This window comes from Neophocaena asiaeorientalis, unplaced genomic scaffold (genome assembly GCF_003031525.2).
Source record: "Neophocaena asiaeorientalis asiaeorientalis breed wild unplaced genomic scaffold, Neophocaena_asiaeorientalis_V1.1 scaffold531, whole genome shotgun sequence".
NCBI lineage: Eukaryota > Metazoa > Chordata > Mammalia > Artiodactyla > Phocoenidae > Neophocaena > Neophocaena asiaeorientalis.
The window spans coordinates 657,878-671,712 of record NW_020175542.1 but is presented as its reverse complement, the minus strand read 5'-3'; the positions used below and the strand labels follow the sequence as shown (position 1 = coordinate 671,712).

The 13,835-nt window shown below is 39.9% G+C and overlaps 2 protein-coding genes across 3 annotated transcripts in view; one reads left to right on the top strand and one right to left on the bottom strand.

Moving 5' to 3' along the window:
* PPP2R2B (protein phosphatase 2 regulatory subunit Bbeta) overlaps nucleotides 1-13,835 on the top strand; it is a 656,680-nt gene that overhangs the window by 59,500 nt on the left and 583,345 nt on the right. The window contains exon 2 of one of the 2 annotated variants that reach the window (XM_024731396.1): nucleotides 9,094-9,247. The exons of the other annotated variant lie outside the window; for it this stretch is intronic. The gene's annotated coding sequence lies outside the window, so the exon portion shown is untranslated. The remainder of the gene's footprint in view (nucleotides 1-9,093; nucleotides 9,248-13,835) is intronic. 2 annotated transcript variants of the gene reach the window in all.
* STK32A (serine/threonine kinase 32A) overlaps nucleotides 1-13,835 on the bottom strand; it is a 115,651-nt gene that overhangs the window by 69,631 nt on the left and 32,185 nt on the right. The gene's annotated exons all lie outside the window — the stretch shown is intronic.

The window sequence follows — 13,835 nt, the reverse complement described above, 5'->3', positions numbered from 1 at the left end:
TATATATATATATGCATACACAAATGTAATTAAAGATAAATACACTATAAATTCATAATGATAGTTTCAATTTATATTCAAGACTGCAGTGACTCTTAATCTCATCACTATTTTTTTTTTTTTTTCGGTACGCCGGCCTCTCCCGTTGCAGAGCACAGGCTCCAGACGCGCAGGCTCAGCGGCCATGGCTCGTGGGCCCAGCCCCTCCGCGGCGTGTGGGATCCTCCCGGACTGGGGCACGAACCCGTGTCCCCTGCATCAGCAGGCGGACTCTTAACCACTGCGCCATCAGGGAAGCCCAATCTCATCACTATTATATCAGTAACTCCTTTCTTCCTTACTGAAAATCCTAGTTCTCAAAGATTTTGAGATCTCTCAAGTTTTTACCAAATTACCCTCCAATGCTGTTTGCTTTATCCATAATGGATGTAAAACACTTTCAGAATAGCAATATAAACATTACCTTCAACAATACCGTTACTGAAAACACTTTAAGATATAGCTATTCTTTTTTGTCATTAAGGTATAATTCCACTAATGATATAAAGTCATTGTTTGAAACTCACTTGAAATAGTACATTTCTGTGTGGTTATGCCTCAAACTGGATAGATACTTGGGTTCATTTGTTTTATTATACATTCCATTTGGGAGGATTGTTTTTAAATTTTCATTTTGTTTTAGAGTTATATAAAGTATTTCTGTATTTTATAAAATCAAAGTCAAATCGGCAAAACAAGGTATCTTGAGAAAAAATCTCCTATCCCTCTCTGTTTTCTTTAATACCACCATTTGTCTATTAATAACTTTTTAAAAAATATTTTTTGATTGTGGTAAAATATATATAACATAAGATTTACCATATTAACCACTTCAAGTGTACAATTCAATGCCACTAAGTACATTCACAATGTTGTATAATCATCACCACTACCTATTTCCGGAACTTTTTCTTCATCCCGAACAAGAACTCTACCCATTAAATAATACCTCCCTATTCTCCCTCTCCCCAACCCCTGGTAAACTCTGTTTCTATCTGTATGTATTTGTCTATTTTAGGCACCTCATGTAAGTGCAATTATACAACACTTGTCCTTTTGCATCAGGCTTATTTCACTTAGTATAATGTGTTCAAGGTTCATTCATGTAGCATGTATCAGAATTTCATTCCTTTTTAGGCTGAATAAGATTCTGCTCTATGCATATACCACATTTTGTTTTTCCATTCATCTGTTGACAGATATTTGGATTGTTTCTACTATTTGATTACTATGAATAACGCCACTATGAATATTAGTGTACAAGTATCTGTTTGAATCCCTTTCAATTATTTTAGTATATACTTAGGATAGGAATTGCTGGATTGCATGGTGATTTTTTTTTTTTTTTTTTTTGCGGTACGCGGGCCTCTCACCGCTGTGGGCTCTCCCGTTGCGGAGCACAGGCTCCGGACGTGCAGGCTCAGCGGCCATGGCTCACGGGCCCAGCCGCTCCGCGGCATGTGGGATCTTCCCGGACCGGGGCACGAACCCGTGTCCCCTGCATCGGCAGGTGAACTCTCAACCACTGCGCCACCAGGGAAGCCCTAGTTTTAGCTCTTATATTTAGGTCTGTTATCCATTTTGAGTTCATTTTTGTATAGTGTGAGGTAGGGGTCCAACTTCATTCTTTTGCATTTGGATATCGCATTGTCCCAGTACCATTTGTTGAAAAGACTTTTTTTTTTTTTTGTGGTACGCGGGCCTCTTCACTGTTGTGGCCTCTCCCGCTGCGGAGCACAGGCTCCGGACGCGCAGGCTCAACGGCCATGGCTCACGGGCCCAGCCGCTCCGCGGCATGTGGGATCTTCCCGGACCGGGACACGAACCCGTGTCCCCTGCATCGGCAGGCGGACTCTCAGCCACTGCGCCACCAGGGAAGCCCTGAAAAGACTTTTTACCCATTGAATTGTCTTGGCATACTGGTCAAAAGTCAATTGATCATAAATGGAGGGTTTGTTTTCAGACTCTCAATTCAGCTTCATACCCATCGTTACGCCAGTACTACACTGTCTTGATTACTGTAGCTTTGGATTAAGTTTTGAAACCATGTGTGAGCCCTCCAACCTTGTTTTTTTCCAAGACTATTTTAGCTATTCCCTTGAATTTCTTGAGTTTCAGATCCCTTAAAGTTATATATGAATTTTAAGATCAGCTTGCCATTTTTTTTCAAAGAATCTAGCTGAGATTTTGATAGGCATTTTGTAGAAGCTGTAGATCAATTGAGGCTACATTGCTTTTCCCACTTAACAGTATATTCTGGACAGTAGACCATAAAAGTATATAAAGATACTTCTCATTCTCTCTTTCAGCTGTGTAGTGCTGCATTTTATGGGTGTCACTTGTTTACTCAACCTGTTCCCTACTGAAGGACATTCAGGTTGTTTCCAGCCTTTTGCTATTACTGATACTGCAATAGTGAAAAACTTTTTGCATCTGGCTTTTTGTATTTTGGCCAGAACTACTTTGAGATAGATTCCTAGAAGTGGGTTTGCTGAGATAAAGTTTGTTCAAACAAAGGATAAAGGAATATGTAATTTTAGACTCTGTATTGCCAAATTATCTCCATAGAGGGTGTATCATTTTGAATCCCCACCAGGAATTTATGAGAGTACCTATTTCCCCATATTCTCTCTCTAGAATATGTTGTCAAATTTCCAGAAGTTTCCATCTTCAGAAAAAACCCAGCAGTAGAGTAAGATTCGTAACTTACAAAGTGCGTTTTCTCTGTCTCATAAGTAGCCTTATAATGTTCTGAAAGGGAAGAAACACACCTTAAATGCCCTCATCAAAACACACATAGATGACCTCATCCATCCTTGTGTATTTTGTGTGTACAGGATATCCAGGTTCAAAACCCATGTATCTAAAATTCATAAACATGTAAAATTTAGAGCTTACACAGATCTTTTTGGCAATGGATAGAATGGATTTGAGGAACCCACCCTATAATAGTTATGATAAATGTTCATTAAAACTTCCTTTTTAGCCAGAAGCAGCTTTTATGTACATCTCACAAGACATAAAGACTCTGTCTGAGTTCATTTCTCCTTTACGTTAGTCTTTCCTGACCTCTTCTTGCCAAACATAAATTAGATGTTACCCCTCTTTGCCCTTCCACAGCACCCAGCCATTTCTCTGTTACAGAACACTCCAGGAACCTAGCTATAGATGGTTGCAATGTATTGTATTGTATCATAACCATTAGGCTTCTTTTTGCCTGAATTCCTCATTTGACTGAACACTTTGAGGAATCTGTGCTTTGCTCATCTCCATCCATCAGCAACCCAGCACATATTATTAGCTTGATACATAATGAACACTTGTTTATTCAGTGGCCATTTTACAACTATTTATTGTATATTTATCATACAGGTGATGAGGCTAAAAGACTAAACCAAGGAACATGGTTTCCTTCATCTTAAACCTAATCATCTATACAACATAAATATATGTAGTTATAAAATGTGGTAAGGGCTTTGAAGGAAAAGTGCAGGATACTGTGCTAGAAACTAACGGAAGGACCTAATTTTGATTGCAGGGGATCATAAAAGCCTCAGAGACAGTAATACACATACCTACTTGCCTGATTCAAACCATAACCTATAGCCTCCAATAAAATGAACAAAAATCCATAATTTACTCAATGAAAAAGATTGTGGATGATTTTTAAATGTCACACCTAACAGGTTGCAGATTATTTTCCTGATGTTCTGATGTAATAGCTGATTTCCTCCAGCTCTGACCTTTCTCTGGGCAGAGCTTTAAATGCTATTTTGTGATCTGTCAGCTCATCTGTGCTGGCTCTGGAGATGTATTTATGAAGCTTCTCTGGGGAAAATATCACTATTATTATCTTCTACAGATTCTCTTGAGATAGTTACCTCAGAGAATAATATAGCCAGTAAACAGGCAAAGGGGAATAACAACATCTTGTCACCCATATAAAAAGAAAAGCCAAGCCCCAAGCTCAGATGATAATGAGGAACAATTAGATCAGACTCTTACCCATAGAATTTATCAGGGGTCCAGAGAAAAAAATGTTAGAAGTTAACACTTTTTGTGCTTCTGGAGAACTGTAGACTTCCAGCAGAGAGACAATCCAAGGGGATGAGTTTGGGTCACTGATGGATCACAAATTACCACTTGTGATTCAGAGAGTGGCTGGGCAGGTCCTGGCTGGGCTGAGAGGGTTCCAGGACGTGCTGAGTCATACATTTTGATTGGTCATTTCTCCAGAGTGGATGAAGTGGACAGAGGGCAAGTTCATCTGGCTCATGGTATCATCTACCCCTCTGCCTCTCTAGCCAGAAAAGCAATTTATTTCCTTACTGACCTAGCTGCCCCTGTCTCAGAATTCCAGGGCAGGCAGAGGACTTCCCAGTGCTGCTACCAACTACAGAGATTCTTACTTTGCCCTCCGTGCCCTTCTCCTATTCTCTCATTTGTAATGCATCCCACTTCTGATTACCTGACTAGTGTTTATAGTCCAACTAGATCAATTGCATCTTCAGAAATGTTTTGATCTTTCCTGTCTCTGCTCCCATCTCATGAGGCTTTCCATGCAACTCTAGTTCTGATATCCAGCCCTTGGAACTCTACCACGGAAGCAGGAGTAGGCATAATGTTTTTTTTTTTTAATCTCAAACTGAAATATATTAAGCTGCAAGTGGTGATTTTGTTTCTCTAAAACATCATAACTCATCATACTAAAAGGCTCCTGAAATTTTTTAAAATTGATTTTGCAGTGGTGTATAATTTTTTAAAGTTCAGTTTCAGAGTTTTGGAAGTAATGATACATGTATAAGCAACATTAAAATAAAATATAAGTTAACACTAAGTGTTTTAAAGAATTTGGGGGTGGGATGTAGAATCTAGATGTGCCATGACTTTCTGGTTTTGTAGTTTGGCAAGGAGTCAAACCTCTCATCTACAGCTTACTCATACTTATAAGGGGACAAATACTCTTCCTATTTTATAGGAACTAGTATTTGAAGATGTATGAGATAATGCATGTACTATTTTAGCATAACACCTCAAAAATATTAACTGTCTTAGACTTCACGAATGTATGATTTCCTTAAGTTTCCCCCAGGAGTCTACTTCTTGAGTCTACTCCCTCAAATATATTTTTCAATTCATCAAATTCTGTCGTAGTGAAGATACCTCTCCCAGCTACACTCCAATCCTGATTAAACACACCTATATGCTTTAAAACAGCAACAGAAAACAAACTAATATCCATTAAGTGCACCCTCAGGAGAAAAAAACACAAACAGTGCTGACTGGATTCACTTACATTTTTAACCACAAGTCTCAAATAGATATTAAGAAAGTCCTAATTCTCTATTGATTTTATACTTTCAGTCACTTAGCTTTTCTCCTCAACATTTCCTATACTGGGCCCATTCCTCATTCTCAATTGGTAACTCATGTGTCACAGAGGCAATGGCATGAGAACTACTTCATCTGCCCAGCGATAAATCCACCACTTTAGGAATATATACAGTTACGTACTCTGCCTTCTGTCCTAGTACAGTGAAAGAAGTGCCCTGGCTTCTCCCTAAGGCCAGCACACTTAGCTGTGCCCTGAATCACATCCATCTCTCCACATTCAGCAGCTTGCTCTAGCTATCTTCCCTTTTCTATCCTACATTACCAGGTCCTTCCTCTTGATGGGCTCATACTCTGCATTCAAACTTGTTTATGCACATTTGAAAAAAAAATATACATGGTATACATAATAAAAGTTGATAAATAAAAATAATATATAAAAATAAATACTTAAAAATGTGTTATAGTGTCTAGTGATATATACAAAAGGATAATAGAACACGACCAACTAGGGTTTATTTTAGGATCAAGGTTGTTTTAAGATCTGCAGATCAATTAATTTACTTCACCACATAATAGAAATGATCTTGATAAAACAAAAACACATTTGACAAAATTTAATACCCGTTCATGAGCAAAACTTCTAGCAAACTAGGACTGGAAGCAAACTTTCTTATTGTGATCATGGATATCTACGAAGAGCTTACAGCAAACATACGAAATCTTGAAATCCCTAAAACCTTCCCCATGAAATCAGGACAAACACATAAGGATGTCCGCTATATTCGACATTGTTCTCGATGCAAATACAATGGGCATGAAAGTAAAAGGTAAGAAGATGGGAAAGGAAGAACTAATAATGTCACTGTTAGTTAATGACATGATCGTAAATATTGAAGATCCAAAAGAATCTACAGGCCTACTGGTAGAAAGAATAAGAGAATTTCACAAGGTCATTGGACATAAAATCAATATTGAAAATCAATTGTATTTTGGTAAACAAGCAACAAACTACTAGAAAATTACATTTTGATAAACAATTACTATTTATAATAATTTAAAAACACTAAATACCTAGAAATAAATCTAAAGACAAATATGCTAGAACTCTACACTAAAAACTGAAACTAAAGACAGAAATTAAGGGATACCGTAATTATGTGTGTGTGTATTTGATAAATTGGAAGGTTTAATAGCTTTCAAATATTTTAATTCTCCCTGGACTAGTTTATAAATTCAATGTAACCCAATATAAATAACAGCAGCTTTAAAATACAAATTGACAAGCTGATTATGAAATTTATATGGAATTGAAAAGGTCCAACTATAATGAAGATAATCAAGAAGGAGCATTATGGGTTTTTTGGGGGGTTTTTTTGCAGTTACGCGGGCCTCTCACTGCTGTGGCCCCTCCCGTCACGGAGCAACAGGCTCCGGACGCGCAGGCTCAGCGGCCATGGCTCACGGGCACAGCCGCTCCACGGCACGTGGGATCTTCCCAGACCGGGGCACGAACCCGTGTCCCCTGCATCGGCAGGCGGACTCTCAACCACTGCACCACCAGGGAAGCCCAAGAAGGAGCATTATTTTACTGAATTCTTTTACCAGTCTGAAGCTGTAGTCCTTAGGGTAGTGTGATAAATGTGTCAAGGTACACAAGTAGATCAATAGAACAAAGTCTGGAAACCCACACGTATATGATGACTAATAACAAATGTGTTACTGTGATGCAGGAAGGAAAACATAAAAGCTCCAATAAATGGGGTTGGGTTAATTAGATAGCCATATGGGGAAAGAAAGTGAATCTTGGTCCTGGAATATAGATCTAAATGTAAAAGCTAAAACAACAAAGCTTCTAGGAAACAGGATAGATATTTTCACATTGGTATGGGCAAAGATTACCTAAACATGACACAGAAAGCACTACCCATAAAGGAAAAGGTTGACAAATTATACCACATTTAAATTCAAGCTTTAATGATTATTTTAAAAAACATCATTAGAGAGTGAAAAGGTAAGTCACAGATTGGGCAAATAATTTACATCCTCAAAAAGACTTGTTTACAGAATATATAAAGAACTTCTATGGATCAATGAGAAAAAGAGGCAAACCATAAAAAGATGGACCAAAAACTCAAGCACTTCTCAAGAGCAGATTCCCAATGGCCAATAAGCATATAAAAATGTTCCCAAACTCTAAGTCACCAGGGAAACTCAATATGAAACCAAATGAGATACAATTAACACATTTACTGGAACACCTATATGTAAAGAAACTGACAATACCAAGTGTTGGTGAGGTTGTAGAGTCACTTGAATTCTCACATCTTGCTGATGTGAATATAAATTGGTACAACTTATTTGGAAAACTGTTTGCCAGGTAAACCTACATAAATCTTAGGATCCAGTGATTTCATTCCTAGGTTTATTGCCCCCAAATGTGTGTACTTTTGTTTACCAAAAGATACAAAGAAGAATGTTAACAGCAGGACTATTTGTAAAAGTTTCAAACTGGAAACAACCCAAACATCCATCAGTAATAAGATGTATATACACACACTACTGTATATAAAATAGATAACCAACAAGGACCCACTGTAGAGCACAGGGAACTATTACTCAATATTTTGTAATAACCTACAAGGGAAAAGAATCTGAAAAAGGATATATATAACACAACACTGTATATCACCTATACTTCAATTAAAAACTGTGTTGCAGTGCTTCCCTGGTGGTGTGGTGGTTGGGAGTCCGCCTGCCGATGCAGGGGATGCGGGTTCGTGCCCCGGTCCGGGAAGATCCCACATGCCATGGAACGGCTAGGTGAGCCTGCGCGTCCGGAGCCTGTGCTCCGCGACGGGAGAGGCCACAACAGTGAGAGGCCCGCAAACCGCAAAGAAAAAAAAAATTGTGTTGCATAATAAAAAATAGTAAGATGTATAAATAAGTCATGGGATATTCATACAGTGGACTATGATAGGAAAATGACAATACACTAGTGCTGCTTGTGACAACATGGATTAATCTCAAAACACAACAAAACCACTTCGCACTCCACCCTCGAAAAAGAAAATTATTCAGTCCCATGCTCTGATCAAGCCACTCCCTTCCACCTTTTGTCCAGCCATTTGGAGTTGGCTCATATCAAGGTCACCACATCTATCCCTTCCCAAGTCAGTGGGCAGTTGTCTCCTTATTCTTGACTTCTCTGCAGCACTTGAAATGGTTTACATGCCTTCTTTTCTGAAACACTTTCATTTCTTGATTCTAGGATTCTCTCCTGATTTACCCCTAGCTTGTTGGCTAGGTTCCTGGGAGTACCTTCTTTGTCTAGTTCCCTGAGTCTTCCTCCTCTGTCAGAACTACTGTATTAAATGCTCTAGGTCTTGAGTCCTCAGCCCTTTTCTTTTATGTCATCTCTCTCCAAAGTTGCTTCCTTCAAGTCTCTGATTTAAAGAGCACCTATAAGCCAATGATTCCCATATTCATGTTTTGTGGGACTTCTCCTTTGACTCTGGATTTCTCTTCTGAGCACCAGACTCAATGCCTATTCAACAGCATGACTAAGATACAGCTCAAAGTTAACAGAGAGTTCTTGTTAATTAAAGAGAGTTCTTGATTTTGACAATGAATCTGCTCCTCTTCAGTGACTGACACAATTATTCACCAAGTTTTTCCCGCCAACAATCTGGGAGTCATTATCTGTTTCACTCTTTCTTCTAGCGAAGGGGTAAGCATATTTCTGAGCAAGGCCAGTTGGATTCCCTCCCAGGACTTTGAACGTTGAGTCCGTGATGCAAGGTTAGAAAATTGGCTGGAGCTGATTCATCCCAGCTGAGATACCCTGCATGCAGGCAGCCTGGAGAAGCTGGAAAAGGTAAGGAAGTAAGTCCTCCCCCCTAGAGCCTTCAGAAGGAACACAGCCCTGTGGTAGCTTGGTTTTAGCTCAGGAAGACTGATTTTGCACTTCTGTCCATTACTTCCTGCTATCTAGAGTCCCAGAACTGCCTTTGTCCCTCACCCTCCTGAGACCTACTTCTTCAAGCTTTACTTCTGATACTGTGTAAGCTACCACATGTTCTTCCAATGAATTTCTAAGGAATCCTTTGTGATATTGAGGAATAAATGAATAAGTCTGCATTATAAAGATCCAGTTCCTTGGCCATTAGCCCAACAGTCAGTCAGTCAACAACTATATGGAACAAGTACTATGTATTGGCCACACAATAACACTGTTGTCTGCCAAGTTCTTCTTCAGGGACTGCTTCCTTCTTCCCCAACTATCCAGGTTCATCAGGGACAACTTCTTCCTATGACAACACTGGACAATTCAGGATAATCGCCCCTTCTCAAGATCCTTAATTTAATCGCATCTCTTCCTAAGTTAACAAAGCTGACACTGGTTAAAGTAGTAAGGAGAGAGTTTAGTCCGTAATATCCTACTACAATAGAAAGAGTCCACATGTATATGTATAACTGATTCACTTTGCTATAAAGCAGAAACTAACACACCATTGTAAAGCAATTATACTCTAATAAAGCTGTAAAAAAAAAAAAAAAAAGAAAGAGTCCAGTTGTGAACTGAACTCAACTTTGATTTGTTGAATAGGGAATAGAGAGGGTGGTGAGCAGGGGCTCAGACGAGCCAGCAAAGTGAAAACTTACAAAAACTGGGAAGGTGGGGTTGGTCCGCGTGAATCCCACCTGGTTTGTTAACTGACGCCGTGTATGGAAATTGGGCTCCTCCCCTTCCGCAGTGGCTGGGAGACAGGGGCCCTGTCTTCAGGTGTTCGCGGAGCAAACAGTAAATTTTTCTCCAGCCTTGAGTTTTCTCAGGCAAGCACTATAAGTGGGCTAGGGTCATCCTAGGATGAGGCCTTGAGCTGTTAAAAAGGATGTTAGTGTTTTGTTCAAGTCTTTATTGGGTAGGGTTGAGGCCTAGCTGAGAAGAGGGCCCAGTGGAGAGTGGCTAGAGCTTGGGCAAGAATCATCATCACCAGGTGGGCCCAGTGCAATCACAGAAGTCCTTAAAAGATGGAAGAGGAAGGCAGAAGGTCAGAGAGAGGTTTGAAGATGGAAGAAGGAGCCATGAACCGAGGCATGCAGGCAGCCCGGAGAAGCTGGAAAAGGTAAGGAAGTAAGTCCTCCCCCCTAGAGCCTTCAGAAGGAACATAGCCCTGTGATAGCTTGGTTTTAGCTCAGGAAGACTGATTTTGTACTTCTGACCTCCAGAATTGTAATATAATACATCTGTGTTTTGAAAAAAATTTTCCATATTATTTTAATGAGGGAAAATTATAGTGAAAAGCACAGATATTAAGTATAAAATGTAATGATTTTTAGAAATATATACTCTCCTGTGAGCAACACAATAAAGATAATGGAATCTTTCAATTACTCCCTAAGTTTTCCACATGCAACCTTCTAGTTAATCTGTACATTCCATAGGTAATCATTGTTCTGATTAGTTTTGCCTGTGAAGTTTCAGTGCAAATAACCATGCAGGGCAAAAGGAAAATAATGTTTTCATTATATTACGAAAATAGCTTTAACCTCAGCTACTTCAATTCCTGTTGTTTTAAACCACTAAGTTGGTGGTAATTTGTTGTTGTTTGGTGTGTGCGGTAATTTGTTAAAGCAGCAATAGGAAACTATTACAACAGTTATTTTGAGTGACGATATATGGGTATTTTTTATTTTCATTAGAACACTCTGTAGTTCCTTATTTTATATCAAGACATTTATTTTAGATTCAGAGAAATTGTTTGAGTTAAAATTTCAGAACAAAAGACTTTCTAATGCCCAAGCCAGCTGAAGTTCAGGTGCATCTGTCCACCTAAGAATCTTTAGAATCGTCTCTGGCTATGGGGGCGGGGGGGTCATGTCCTTTCTGGGAGGGGCCTCAGAGTTGTTTGTTTAAAGCCATCATTTATTAAATGTCTACTGTGTTTGAGATGCTTTATATACATGTTCTTATTCGTATCAGTACCTTCTGCTATGGCTATTGCTCTTACTCCCAATTATAGATGAGGAAACCAAGAAAAACACATAATGTAACTTGCTTCATTTACACAGTTAGCAAGTGGCGAAACAGGGATTCAAACTCGGGTCCCTCTGACCTCAGGGCCTACAAAGAATCTGGAATGGGCATGATTATATGGGGCTGTTTGTGAGTGTGCAAGAGGTGGCAGAGGTACGATGGGCAAAGAGCAAAAAACCAGGAGCCAGAAGACTAGTCCCACTGCTAATTCACTTCGTTTGTTCATTCATTCATTCAACATACATTTATTGAGCCCTTTCTGTGAGCTGGGCACTATTGTAGGAGCTGGAGAGTGAGGCAGTAAACAAAAGATACTAACATATCTGCGTCATGGACTTTGTATTCTGGTGGGGTATGGAGAAAGATCAACAAAATAAATTGCATTTCTGTACGTATTTTGTAACAGAGTCTCACAAGACATCTGTGGGGGAGGGTAGAGGATAGCAGGAAGAGCAAGGTCTTTGAAATCAGGATTCCTGGGTTTGGGTCCTGGCTGTGTGACTCTGGGGAAATGGTGTAACCTCTCTGAGCCTCAGTTTCTTCAGGTGTAAAATGGGAAGAATAATCCCCATCCACGTAGGTTGTTGGGATGAATACATGAGAACATATATGTAAAACCCAAAGTAATAGCAGCTATTATGGTTGATGCTGGGACTCTGAAGGCTACCCTGAGTTCTCAAAGGTCTCTGATTGCGTGAAGAGGTGCTGGCACTCTGAGTCACAGATGATTGAGGTTGCTTCCAGGGAACTCATTTATGTGACTGTGTTGAGCTATCTCACGGGGCTCCCTTTTCGCACTCCCAGTACCCATGGTCCTTTTCATTTAACACAGACAATCGCATCTCCTCATTTCCTGAAATCACAGGAGGACCCTTGGGGTTCACCGGACGGGAGGAACGGGAGACAAGGGTGAGGAGAGCTCGGAGCCCTGAGTGGCTGTGCGCAGCTGCAGGCTTAATCTCAGTGAACAAAAGACACCTGGGGATCGGCTGTGCTGGGCAGGACTCAGGCGATTGTTTTGCGGGCTGTGGGTTGCCAGGGCTTTGTTTAGAGGCCCTCAGGGAGGGGCTCGCAGGGAGATTGTATTTGCTTTTCTTGGATGTCAGCCCTGTCCGGCAGCCTTCACTTTATAACAAGGCCTTTATCTGATAACTGTGTTCTGAGTCGAGCCAGGTCTGGAGAGGTCTGGAGAGGCTGAATTTTAATTCAGAAGTTTCTTCCACCCTTAACACTGATGCTCCCAGACTAGTGACCTTCCTTCCCTGAAAACCCTCAAAACATACCACCCACACCCCTCTTTCTACTTAGTTCCTTCAGGCACTTCTCATAGTTGATATATTCACGCGCTATTTGTGCTCAGTACTGCGTCCCCACGATACGGGCCTCTGTTACAATTAGGGTCCCCAGGTTGAGCAAATAAAAATACAACATGCCCACAAATTAGAAATTCACATAATGAGTAATTTTTACTTAAAATATGTCCTGTGTGATCCTTGGGACATATACTAGAAGTTATTGGTTATTTATCTGAAATTCAAATCTAATTATGCATCCTGTATTTTATCTGGCAACCCTGATTATAAACCGTGATGCTCCGGAAATATATACACGAATGAAGGAATGAATGGCACTCATGCGTAATCAGATGCAGACATTTTACTGGAAAGTCCACACTGTTAGGAGTGGTTTCAAAGTGATAGGATTATTGGAGAATTTTCAGTTCTCTATGTGATTTTCTGTTTTTCAACTTGCAATGAGCAGAAAAGTTTTCAAAGATCACATGTGTCTGTGTTTATATCAATATAGTCATAAACCAACTTCTTAACATTAGTGTAAAACCTGCTTGAAAGAGAAACAATTTGTGTTTTCCTTCATCCTGAAAACCAGAATTTTCTGAACACATCCCCAGAGGACATTTTGAGCATCCCTGAGAAGATTATTATTAAAAGCAATATTGGCAGGCCAACACAACATATCAGCAAAAGAGAGTACATGAATGGGTACAGAAGTACATGAGTGTCTAAAAAATGTTGCTATTATTTTGTTAATCATACAATGCTTCTTAAGAAAATCGGCTCCTGAAGTTTTGGGGATATAAAGCTCAGTCTAGTTAAACCCAGGATAGAAAAATCTAGATTCAATTGTACATAATACACAGGGAATCTTTTCTTTGATTTGCAGAATGCAGGTGGAAGACAAAACAAACATAAGCTCTTACAGGGAATGAGTTGAAGACTCTTCCCCCCTTCCTTCACCACACACAGCTTGCCAGGATGCCTTGGGACCAAGCACCCTTCAGATTTGTCTTTTGGAGTTCCACACTGGCCACCAGTGATGGGCACTTGAGAATGCTATGCCTTAATGGAGCAAGGAAATTAAGAGCTACCGTTTGTAAGATGCTTACTATGTGCTGGGCACCGGGCAG